General features: G+C 44.6%; 1 long non-coding RNA gene across 1 annotated transcript; it reads left to right on the top strand.

Annotated features, from left to right (window-relative positions):
• Window positions 1-1,727: 1,727 nt before the first annotated feature.
• On the top strand, window positions 1,728-10,302 carry LOC109146169. Its single transcript, XR_002048034.3, has 3 exons — window positions 1,728-6,960; window positions 7,937-8,112; window positions 8,743-10,302. It is a non-coding gene; the product is annotated as an uncharacterized LOC109146169 (long non-coding RNA).
• Window positions 10,303-12,977: the final 2,675 nt, after the last annotated feature.

The raw sequence follows: 12,977 nt of genomic DNA, 5'->3' as shown, positions 1-12,977 counted from the left end.
CTGGCTGCGCGGCAGTTTTTACAGCAGTCTCTTTACGGGAGGCCGTCTCGGCCAGATCCGACCGAGCCGGTACTGAAGCTGCAGCCGACTCTGGGGCTACGCTGCGCCGCGCCGCGGCGGCCGCGCCGTCTCTCGCACAGCAGCCACGTTCGGCGCGGTCCCGCTTCCGCTGCTGTTTCGCGCTCCCCGGGCGCTCGGCGCCGCCGTCTCTGGCCCTCCTCTGCGGACGCGCCCGCCGCTCTGGCCGCGCGCTCGCGGACCCCGGCGCCGCCGCTGGTCCGTTCTCTGCGGCCTCCCGGCGCCGCGCTGCCCGCTCCGCAGCCGCTGCCGCTTCCGGGTTTTCCCGCGGCAGCGCTGTTCCCGGTTTCGCCGCCGGCCGCGCCGTTTCTCGGCTCGGAGCTGCGTCTCCCGCTTCTGGCGGGGGGCGGGGCGGCGCGCGGCACGGCCGGCTGGCGCCGCTTGCGGCGCGGCTCGGCATTCGCCGCTCTAACAGGCTGAGCAAGTCCTCCATCCTTCGGGATAGGTTTCGTAGCTCTGCCAGAAAGGGCAAATGCTGCATAAAAGGTCCATGGCTTCGGTTCTGCGACTGCGCAGAACAGTCCAGCGCCAGGGAGGGCAGCGGACCATAGCCAGGCAGTCCGGGGGGGCACGCCCGGCGCTACGCCCGCTAAGTTAGATCCAGGTGCATACGGAACCGAACTAGGAGCTCTCTGGGCGTCCAAGTTGCTAAGCCGCTGATCTGCGGCCCTGGATAAGCCGTGGCTGCCGTCCAGCCAACGGCAAGGCAGGCTGTGCGCCCTCTCTGCCCTGACCCCCCCGCCTCTGGCGGCGCGGGGTCCTGGGGCTGCGGAGTCCTGCGACTGTGCAGGGTGAGCCGGCGCAGGCTCTGCCTGTGGAGCCGGGGGGTTATTCCAATCCACCATCACTTGCCCCGAAGCCCAGTCAGCGGGGCCCCCTCGGACATTCCTCCGTCACTCATCACCGAGACAGGCGATCCAGCCCTGCTATCACAGTCAAGGGCTGTCAGCAGAAAATAACGAACGCCAGGTTTTGTATAATCTAACGCTGCCGGCTCCCCAGTCGGGAGCTCGTGTCGGACAGCATCCGAGTTCTGCCATAAGGAAAGTCCAGGGCAGTATCTCTGTCCATGGAAATCCCTTTTAAAGTAGCCCAGTCTAATAATTCCCGAACTGAGTTTTCAGGAATGGAGGTGCGCAATATGCTAAACACACCTTTCCAGACCAGTACGACAGCGTCGTTCTGTGAGCCGCTGTTCGCCATTTCTCAGTTCTGTCGGACCTCCCGGTCCCGGGGGGAAAAGGAACAGCGTACCTCTACAGGAATTCGGCTTGGCTCGCAGCAGCAGGACACGTCAGAGAGTGCAAATCACGTCGGGCAGCACCAAATATTACCAGCCTGGTTCCTACGGTATATCACCGTGTCCCGCAGCTATAGGGAGGAGGAGGAGGAGAAGATCCAGCAGGCAGGAATTGTGCAGCAAGATTGATTTATTTAATTATTTTACAAACTCTTTTATAGACTTTTTCTTCATAGTCTAATTGGACAAAGGACCAGCCACCCCTTGGGGGTGATTGGCCAAAATCCTAAAACATCCATTATCAAAATATTTTCTACTATACCATAAACAAGACTTTCCAAGGTTGCAGGTGGCTTGGTTGTTTACATTCCCTGCTCCCTCTTCTGTGAGAGAGAAAGTCTCTCACGGACTTAGAAAATAACAAGAAGATCCTCACTAACAGCATTTTTGTACCTACAGGCCACTTCTCATCAAATTTGACATCAATTGGTTTCAATTGCACTTCCAAATGGGTTTATCATTTGGGGGGATGGAAACTTGTTTTCTGATGGATTATTATTACCAAAATACACTGCTGTCTGTCAATCTGCAGAGGGTTGTAGAGCAAAATCATGCTCTCTTCATATGTAACTTTTTCTCTACTATTGATATTGTCCTCTACTCCTCCAAAGCCAGGATCCCTCTGCTGTCTGGGTTATTATGATAAGTTTTGTGTACTTCATCCCTCTGAGAGAAAACAAAGAAGTTTGTGGAAAACAGCCTGTGGAAAGAAACTTGGAAAATACATTGTTTGTATCCACTGTCCAGTGACAAAGTTATTTTTTTCTCATATTAAAGTAGCTCACAGCAGGATGTTCTCACCCTAAATAAACTAATGTCATAAACAGCACATGAAAACATAATATACTCTGCAAAAGAAGTGGATTTTCTACCCAGCTGTCTATCTGCAAGCTTAAGAGGTGTGCAAAATCTCTACCGAAATTTGGCCGATTTTGGGATGTGAGTTTTTCTGGAAGAGAGAAATAAGTACCAGGACTGGTTGCACATAAACAGTGCAGTTGTATGGGCTTCATTGCTGCAGGACATCATGCCGTAACATGACACCTCATAGTTTTAGTCAGAATTTTATTTCATGAGAACAGCTTCTATTTTTTTCCAAATTGAATATTTAAGTGGTTTTAATTTTTCTTTACATTTTTACAGAATGCAATAAAAAGAGTAACTGTGATAAAACACATCAGAGCATTTTGATGATGTCACCATTGACAGTGTCAGCATTTTGCCTTGAGAAGAATGTCAAAGTTGGTGTTCCATGTTCTGATTAAGCTAAAAGAAAACAGCAGTAATTAAAAACAGTTCACACAGGAAAACTGCAGTTCACACAGGAAAACTTCTGCAGGTTTTCAACTTTAGTAAAACATTAGAACAAGCTAAATGCTTCTCTTTGTTTGAAATGCCTAATAAAATTTCAGTGCAAATGAAGCCAGATTGGCTGTAGGTCTAAGCAGAATTCAGAACTGCCTCCCCGGGAAGCACTTTATAGGCTGAAGGGTATCCCTAAGGGTACCTCTGTTTTGGAGGGATGCTAATGAGGGCAGGACCACCCATCTTGTCCCAGCACTGCCCCTTCACATTCTGCTTGTTGGTATCTCAGATTCTGAGGCTTCTCCTTTGCTCACAGTTTGAGAAATGAAAGGCTGGGTGAGCCTTGAGGTTAATGTTTTGTGAAGGTGATGGGAGAGGAGGAGCTGCTGGGAAATATGAGGTTTTCTCAAGTTTCAGTTTTTCTGGTATGTGTTTTGTGCATCTCATGCCGCAGGGCTGATAATCCTGTTATCACTTGTGAACCCTGAATTCATGGAAAAGGCTTTTCAAAGTGTATTTTGCAAGAGGTTTGTCAGTTAGAAATCATTAAAGAGAAGGACTTTTTTGTGATTCTACAGCAAATCTACCAACTTTGCTCTTTGTAGCATCAAGTACACTTCCTGTCTGTACCCACAGGAGCTGGCATCAGCTACCTACTAAATTGCTCAGTGTATTTTATTGATTGACTCCATGAGTCAGAGTGAACAAGTGACAGGTATGTTCTGCCTGATTTGCAGTTGAAGTATTTTGGAGGAATTCTCTTTAAATTTTCCTGGTTCCCTGGGTTTGCCTGGTGTTGTGTGTAGTGATCTGTTACTTGAACGAATCAAAAAATTCTGCCTCTGCATGAGGGTCTGCCAACTGTAGCCAACAAAAAAAAGCTGGGGATAAAATGACATCCGTTCCTCCAAATGAAAGCTAGTAATTTTTGATTGCTTACCTTTGGGCACAAGTATTTTCAATTAATAAATAAACAAGAAACAAATAAACTTTAGGTGAGACATCTGAAACACTAATTTAGCAGACAGGTGATCATTCTGAAGACCACAGAGCATCTATATTGTAGTTATTGGCTGTCATTTATCTTACAGTAGCAGCTAAAGCCTCCACTGAGATTGGAAGCAAAATTCTGTTCTATACCACAGTGAGAGGCAGGTCCTCCCCCAAAGGATTTATTAGTTCAACAGGGAGGGGGAAATAACATAGCAAATGTGCAAGGAGCCTGCAGAGAACATGAAAATCTCTCACATGTAGAAATGTGACCCTCTGTAGAGCTGAGTGCTCTGTAGGAAGAGCTTTGGTCCTTTTTGTTTCCAGAAAGAGCCAGAAGTAGCCATCACCTGTCACGTGCTGCTAAGGAGAAACCTGACCCTGATATTTTGCTGCAGAAAACAGGAGCTTAGGTGTTAACTCCATACGTACACTGCGAAACCTGCAGCTTGCTGCTATCACTTTAATTTCTTACTTGTAGTCACACTAATTTCAAACCTGTATAAAGTGTTTTTCTGTTCAGGGACTGTAATTAGCTTGTATGCACTAAGTCCAGAAAGATGACTGTAATGTTTTTCAGATTCACATGGGATATCAGCTAGGTTCTCTGTGACACAGCTCCTAGGAACAAGTTACAATTTAGGAGCAGGATTTTGAGTTTTACCATACCAGAAAAATCCAAAATTTAGCTAATTGGGAGTGACAGAAGCATCAGTGACTACTAGTGATTGAGAAGGGTCCAGCATTTGAATCCCATTTACCGGGTATGAATGCTCAATCACTTTTACCATGTGCTTGTGGACACTTTAATGCCTACAAAAAAGTTATAGATCAAGCAAGAAAAAACAAGCTGGGAATGAGTAAAGGGATGGATTTACAGAGCATGTAAAAACATATCTTTGAGTAAAAGGTGACATTTCACAAAGGGTCTGATTCAAAGAGTACAGTAGTGTTTTCAACAGAATTTCTAATTCTGAGTGAATTCTGAGTGAAAAAGGTGAGTCATCTTTTGAGCTGTAGAAGGATCTTGGAAGTACCTGTGCTAAGTTTGGAGTTGAGAGTGACTTCTTCCATTGCAGCTGGAAGGACAGATGTACAAATTATGCAGTTTCCACACCTGCCTCATCCGTCACCATCCTCCAGCTTTCATGATGTAAATAAGCACTCATAGCCTGTTTCAGTGCAACCCAAAGAGGCATCATTTATCACTTCTTCGCCCCAAAGTGGATTATAAACCCTCACAGTGCCACTTACTGCAGCTCAGTAGCTTCTTAACCACACAAAGATCTGACTGTATAGAAAGGCTTATCCTGCCTGTAACTCCCACACTGATCTGTACAAATGTGCCTGTAGCATCACAGATTTTCAAGAGAATCTAAAAAGAATACCTTGGGAAAGCCAGGGAGTCAGGGCATGCAGCACCCACCTTGGAGTGAGTGCTGGAGTCAAATGTAGACAGTTAAGGATTTTTCTTTCCAGTCCTGGCCTCCAAGCATGATTTTGTGTGCCTTTACTGTGAAACTCCTGTTCATGGTGATGGCATTTTCTTTGGAAATCACTGTTGTGGATGTTAGCAAAAGCTGAAGAAGAAGATATTTCTGTTCCACCATGAATATTAACTTTTCAAGTGGTAATCACCACCAACTGCTGGATGGCAAAAGCAACATGAAAATGTTATAAGGCAGATGGGACCAAATGAGAAATAGTAAAGCTGGAATGAAAGACATAAATCTAAAATGTGCATAAGGATAATTTACCTTTTTTTAATAGATAAATATGTGGAAACAAGAGAAGACATAGAATGGCTAGAGCTTTTATGTTGAGTAAGAATTAATGTGACCAGACTGACACTGACCAGACTTGTAACAACTGTCTTTTACTAGATTTTATAAATGCTTCAAATATGGGGGGCTTTATTATTGCTTTCTTTAGCAAGAACAGAGAACTATAAAACATTTATCTAGAGTCTGTTTCCATGAGATAACAAGTTTACTTACTCGGTTTCAAATTTGATGTAGTGTGGAAAAATATTCGTGCTCACCTTGTCGTATTTAGTTGATGTGTGTTACCCAACTATCTTTTGCTACATACTGTTCTGGATGGAGCTCAGTCCCTACTGACCAATACATCCTGTTTTAATAAGTTCTAACTACACATGGCAAATGTCTGTACCTTGTGGATAACTCATTGAGAATCAGGAACAAGAACTCCATTTATGTGTTTTCAAATCCAAATCTACCAAAATGTCTAGGTGCAAACAGTATAATCCATTAGGTTAACCTACAATATAATCCATTATATTAATGACTTGATAGGGGGAAAGCATTCACCTTCTTAGCAGGATGATAAAACTATGATTTTCTGATCTGGCTCTTTGCATAGTTCCTGAGGCCCTGCTTTATCTGCAATGGTATAAACTGTCACCAGGTTTCACTTGTCTTGTCTCTCAAACTCACTTAGAGACTTTCCTTCAGCAGAATTCAAATAAGTCAACTGAACATCTGGCTTCCTTCTTACATGAAAAACTGTTTGCCTGTGTGAGGTGATCTAACATTTTGTTACCCTGTGGTGATCTGACAAGAGGATTAGAGCCAGACATTTCTCATCCATTTATATTTAATTAGAAATAGCCATTACCAAGACTGGGACTTTCAATAATTGTGTATTTCCTGCTTGCATTTGTTTTTCCTTATCATTGCTTTCCTGTAAATCTTACATTAACCAATAATGATGCACTAATTGATCGTGAAGTTGTAAATAGTAGACAGAACTTGTGAGTACTTTTGATTCAATACAGGAACAGCAAGGCTCCTGGTAGCTGAGAAACACTTCACAATATCAGATTTTTATATGTTTATTCATACTGAATTACATACTATTGTTTAGGTCCTTCAAATGGCCTTGATGGACTTTAATAACTATCTTGGAATAAAATGTCTCTTGAATACCAGTTACAACATCAGAAGCCCATCCTAAGCAGCTTACTAAGGACATTTGCACTTTCTGAGAAGTTCATTGAAACATTGATATCAATTCTCATAAATTTTAGAATAGTGCATTTTTATTTCAGTAAATGCTAAGCACCACTAAGAGGTAAGTTGCCGTTAGCAGTTATTCTAGAACAGATTGGTTTGGATGCCCTTCAAAAATCAATTTGCACTCACTTAAAAATACTGTGATAATGAATTGCATTAATTGTTAATGTTTACTTTCAGTGTCATTACAGAACCCATCCTAAATCCTTCCCATAGAACAACCAATTGGCAGTATGTGCTGAGAAGAGAAATGTAAGGATCCTGAGTGCAATTATTTGTTTGTAATGGCTCAAGACCCATTACTTACTTAGGAGAGTGATTTTGTTCACATGTTCAAACTCTTGGCAGCTCGCTGGCAGAGGTCCCTGGCAGATTTATGTGAGCTGCTCACTTTGAATCCACAAGATCTGTGTAGACCAAGTAGCAGGGCCAAAATTACTTAAGAAGTATCAGCTATTATGTTCTGACACTGTTCAGATAAGCCAGTGGCATTTTTAAAAAACAGACTATTTATCAAAAGGTTGTGATATGAAGCAAAGCAACAGTTAAAATATACACACCAAACTACATCCTGTGGGAAGTTTAAATTAGAGGTCATGCTTATATTCATTCATTGCTGGTTTTATACTGCTTAGGGTTTTTTCTGAGTGTTATATTTTTATTCTTTCTCCTGTCTCTACCATATCTGGGGGGTCCCAGATTATCTTCATTATCTTCATGAGATGAGAAATAACTTTCAAAGACCTTTCTTTTCTTGGTGGTTAACTGTTGTTTGTTGATTGATTGATTGATTGATTGAGCATTCACTGCCTATTGGCTCCAGCTACATCCAGGAGGGTTATTCAGCACAGAGGCTAAGCATAACCAGTTGAGGGGGAGAAAAGTGTGATTTGATGATTAAGTCATAGGATCAAGATTCACATTCTTGGAGATATTACTGTGCCTTCCAATGCTTTAATTTTTCACTTGAAAAATGGGAGGGTGTCAGGAGTTTTATATCTGGAGTTTTATGAACATGTTGATAACTGTTTACAGGACCAGAGAAAATAGAGCTTTTAATTATAAACCTTTTTGAAGTGTTGGAATTCACTAGGTCAAAATCAAAAACATTCGAAATATGTTGTGGTTTTGCTATATATGTCTAGAAACATGTTCGGCTGTTTTGCTAAAATTTCTAAGGGGAAAAAATATCTTTAAAGCAGTTTGTAACTATGAAAATCTTTTGCAGTGCCTCTGATAAAATGGGATTGACTCCACTTGTACCCTGACTGTTTGAATTTATGCTGATTGACAAAATAAAAAGCCTGGTGAAACCAGTGAAATGTGAATGTGGGAGGTTTCCAAAGGCAACTCTTCCCATGTAACTGCCAGATAAAACTTACAGTTCTTCTCTACAAATCAAAGGTCAGTTATTTGGGAGGACAGACACATAAGAGAAAAGGCTGAGTGACATTTGCAAAAGGAAGATGGAGTAGTGAAACGGAGAGAATGAAGGGTGAAAAGTTTGAGATCCAAGAGAAAAATGAGAAGTGAGTGCTGGAGTAGTACAGAATTTAGCCAGCAAGTACCTTTAAGGAAAGGATTTCCATCGCTTTGATAGCATGGCAGGGGACAGCTGTGCAAAGTAAGTAAATAAGGAGGGAAGTATGCAGAAAGTATTGTAGTCTTTTTCTCATGGGGGAAACGTATGGCAAATTCACCTGCTGTTGAGTGCCAGCTGTCCTGATAGGAGAGGGCAGGCAAATTTAGAAAGCTGCCACACAGGCTGCTCTGCAGGGTTGGCCATCACATACTCCTGTGTTGAAGCCAGTCCATTTTCCAGAACAGAATTAAATATTTGCAAGGCAGAACAATATAATATTTATTTCATTTGGTTGTTTCTTATGAAGTAGCTTCTATTAGCACACATAAAACCTCTCTTCCCCTTGCCCTGAAACCAGTGGCAGTGAAACAGCAGGACAGATGTGTCTCACTGCCACTCATTAACAGAGCTGGTGCCTAATTTTTGGTCATGGTTCATATGCTTGTTTGCAGGCTGCCTGAGGAGTCACAGATGAGACACCAGCTACCAGGTCCTTGGAATGTTAAAATCCTGCTGTATGTCATGATGGCAGATGCTGGCATAGGTTGAACCTTATTAAGGGAATCAAGTTGGAGAGACAGGGTATCTTTCCCAGAAAACAGCAATTCATGGGTAGGTACATTTTGACCCTTCAAGCTTTTGCAGCTGCTTTACACCACCTGAAGGCCCTGCATGTTCTTGATCTGTATCATAATCTGTACTCATTAGGTCAAATTTAGAGTAGCATATGAATTAGCTGAAAGAAATGGGGCACATTTAATAGATAATGCACTGCTGAGATTAGAAGTGCACTGAAGTGGCTCATAATGTGTTACTCAAAGGCATTTCTGCTTAATTTTTGAAAAATGACTAATGAAAGAGGCAGACAGCAGTACACAGTGAACACTCTTGCTCCGACGTGTACTATTATCAGATTTCAGGTAGGCTGCAACTGACCAGATACCATAAAGATTTTTAGTGAAGCTGTGAGTAACACAGAAGCACAGCACCATCAGCAGCATGGTTACATCAACAAGGAGAAGGTCAGTGAGAGCTGCAGGTGATCAGCATCTCTTGGGCTCTGGCTCAGGAGCAGCTTTGGAACAATCTGTCCAAATATACCTAACTTTTTCTTTTTCAAGCACCAACAGCCACATATCATCTCCCAAAATGCAGATGTCTGCTGTTTGAAGTCAGCATGTAACACATCTGATATTCTGCTATTCAGAATGATCACAAACATTACAAGACTGGAGGTCTGGAAGTGAGCTCAGGAGAATTGGAGCTCATCCTTATTAAAATGCTGGCCTGGTAGAACACAGTTTATTTTCCACTTTGGTGAGTGCTGTGGGAGTTCACTGTGCCAAATCCCTTCTTCTCTTACAACCTGAGCATGTACCTATATCTACCTTGCAACAGCAGAGACAGAAACGAGCTCCTGAGTCTTAAAACTGTGCCTCAGTTTACACCCAAACAAGGATTTTACACCTACTCATAAATTTAAGGACTTCTCATGCAAGAGAGCTCTCTTCTTAAAATTTAGGAAGTTACAGGTCTCCAGCCAAGAGGCAGGAAATTACCTGTGTTATAAACGCATATCATAATATTGGCTTCTCGCAAGTATTAAGGTGAATATTATATAATGTTAGAAATGCTTTTGCTGTGTGGATGTAGTTTTCTTTCTTTTTAGCAAGAATATTAGCAAGTGTGAGCAAGTAAGAGAACCTCCAATCAAACAGAGGATGAGGCCCGAAAATCTGCTAATCAACACTTTGTCCAGAGAACAAAGGGACCCAAAGGCTGCTCTGCCCGGAGAACAGGAGGCCCAGGGGAGCCCAGAGCTGCTATCACCGCTCTGCCCGGGGAGCAAAGAGGCCAAAGCTGCTATCAGCCCTTACTATCTGAGGAAATTAAGAGGCCCACTCGACTATCAACTCCCACCTAACAAGCCCAGGTCCAAGAATCAAAAGAAATAAAACTGCAAGGCAGAGAAATGCTCATGCTCTAAAAAGGTGGAACCAAGGAGTGGCCATGCAGAACAGTTCCTGGAAAAGTTTGAATATGCATAAAGAACAGACAGTAAAAATGGTATAAAAAGGACTATCCTTGAGCACCAGGTGTGCTCTTGGCAGAGCACCAAGGCACCCGGCCGTTACCTCTTTGCTTTATTTTATGTGTCTCTTATTGTCTTTATATTAAACTTTTTAAATTCTCACAGGAGAGTGAACCTCGTTTTTCACACCTGTAAATGATCCCTGGCTGCTGTGAAAGCAAAGGCAAGAGTCAGCTCTTACCTTTTCCCTTGCCTCAGCTTTGGGAGGAGCAATGCACCTGCAAGGTGATAGTATTGCATTTCAGCAATTTTTTACAAGGAGAAGTGGGAATTCAGGTATTTTACACTGATAGAAGAGCTTTTTGGACCAAGGAATCCTTGCTTCTTTTTGTGCAGTTTGCAGGACTTGAGGGTGGTCTCACTTTACCGCCTTGAATGGGTATCCCAAGCATGAGGAAAATACCATTTCCTCTACAATCTCAGCACAAGGGGCAAGACTAAGTCTAATTAGAGCATAAACAGGCATATTCTCCTGAGATGCTGCCTATGCAGGTCATGGGTGTGGTGTACTGATACATTTTTACTGTGGGAAAGGGAAAAGAAAGAGCTTTCAAACTCCTATATTCAGACAATCACAGAATTAACTAGGTTGGGAAAGATCTCTGAGATCAAGTCCAACCTATGACCTAACACCACCTTGTCAACTAGACCCTGGCACTGAGTGCCACATCCAGTCTTTCCTTAAACACCTCGAGAGACAGTGACTCCACCACCTCCTTGGGCAGCCCATTCCAGTGACCAATCACTCTTTCAGTGAAGAACTTTTTCCTAATATGCAGCCTAAACTTCCCTTGGAGCAGCGTAAGGGTGTGCCCTCTTGTCTCGATGGTTGCCTGGGAGACCAACCCCCACCTGGGTACACCCTCCTGTCAAGGAGTTATAGACAGTGATAAGGTCTCCCCTGAGCCTTTTCTCCAGGCTAAACAACCCCAGCTCCCTCAACCACTCCTCATAGGGCTTGTGTTCTAGACCCTTCATCAGCCTTCTTGCCCTTTTCTGGACATGCTCCACCATCTCAACATCCTTCCTAAATTGAGGCACTCAGAACACAGCAATCAAGGTGCCATCTAATCAGCGCAAAATACAGGGGAAGAATGACTTCCCTTGTCCTTCTGGCAACACATCTGTTCCTGATACGGGCCAGGATGCCACTGGCCTTCTTGGCCAGCGGGGCACACTGCTGGCTCATGTTCAGTTGACTGTTGACCAGCACCCTGTTGGGGATTAGGCTTTTTTTTTCCCCCCCAGGGAATTCTCTTCCCAGCTGTCACCCTGGAGATGATGAATGGATGGTACTTAAGAGACAAAAGACCTAGCTGGGCATCTTGGAATTCCATTTGAAATGGCTCTGGGGAGAAGGGGAGAGGTGGTGTGGCTGCAGCAGTCTCTTAGCTGAGGGGAGGGAGTCCTTGCCCCCGGTCGGAGGACAGACGGTTGTGGTTTTGGTGTTGGACTGCTGCTGCGGAGAAGATTCACTGCTACTGCAGAGTTTTTTCCTTCACTGCTTCTCCTTACTGTGGGTGAGCCTCTGCTCGCAAGAGCAGCCATTGAACTGGGACTTTTCAACACCCGACTGCACTGGGAGGGACCCTCACCATCTGCTTGGATGCCTCAGGGGAAACCCGAGACCCCCACCTCCTCCCTCTCTCTGGAGGAAGCACCTCCTGGCAGCTTGCCAGAGCCTGGCTGCTGCTGGTGTCACCAGGACATCACACAAGACATGTGAGAGCCAGGGGAAACCCAAAACACCCCCCCTCCACATTCTCTCTCTTCCTAGGGCCACTCAGCCCCCGCTGTTTCTGACACTGCTTCAGGGTTTTTTCTGCGCTTTAGCTCGACACCCTGGGTTTGCCCAGCCCTACGCTGTTCCTGCCACCCCTTCAGGATTATTGCTACACTTTGTTTGCCACCCCAGGTCAGCTCGCCTCTGCTGTTCCAGCTCGCCACTCCGAGGTTAGTGCTACAGTCTAGCTCACCACCTGGAGTGGCACTGAGACCAGCTGCTCCCTGTGGGTTTTGCAAAGGGAGCCACCTTCCCTTTTCCCTGTCGCCTCAGTCGCCATTGTCATGTGGAGAGGAGGCTGAGCTCGCGCCACAGCGCCCCCTGCAGGCGCGGGGGAATCATCGCACCCGCCCTGCCCAGCTGGGAGCCACCAGCGCCCCTGCCGGCTGTGAGCGGAACTGCACCGAAGGGGAAAGGGCCTGTGGCCGAGAGAGGCTGGTGCTGGGTTTCTGTTCTGTTTGTTGTTGCTGCCGGTGGTGTTGTTGTTGTTTGTCTTGTTCGAGAAAATAACTGTTAATTCCTTTTCCCATACCTTTGCCTGAAAGCCCCAAGTCGGGGTTTTAGGAGTTCTCCTTCTGTTTTCCTTTTCTCTTAAAGAATTTTCCCCATACCATGTTGCCAAGGGGACAAATTACTGGGTTAAGAAAAACGAAAGACCTGGCCACAGAGGGAGGGGTCCATCTGGCTACTCTGTTTCACCTGGGCTTGTGGGCTATTAGTTCCCGGTGTTTGGATGGAGAGAGAGGCTGGAAGGAATTCGTCAGCATGGTAGGCTTCTGCTTTTTCGGCTGCCTTCCTTCTACTGGAGAAAC

The sequence above is a fragment of the Corvus cornix genome, chromosome 3 (assembly GCF_000738735.6).
Source record: "Corvus cornix cornix isolate S_Up_H32 chromosome 3, ASM73873v5, whole genome shotgun sequence".
Taxonomy (NCBI): Eukaryota; Metazoa; Chordata; class Aves; order Passeriformes; family Corvidae; genus Corvus; species Corvus cornix.
This window is presented reverse-complemented; position numbering and strand designations above follow the sequence as displayed.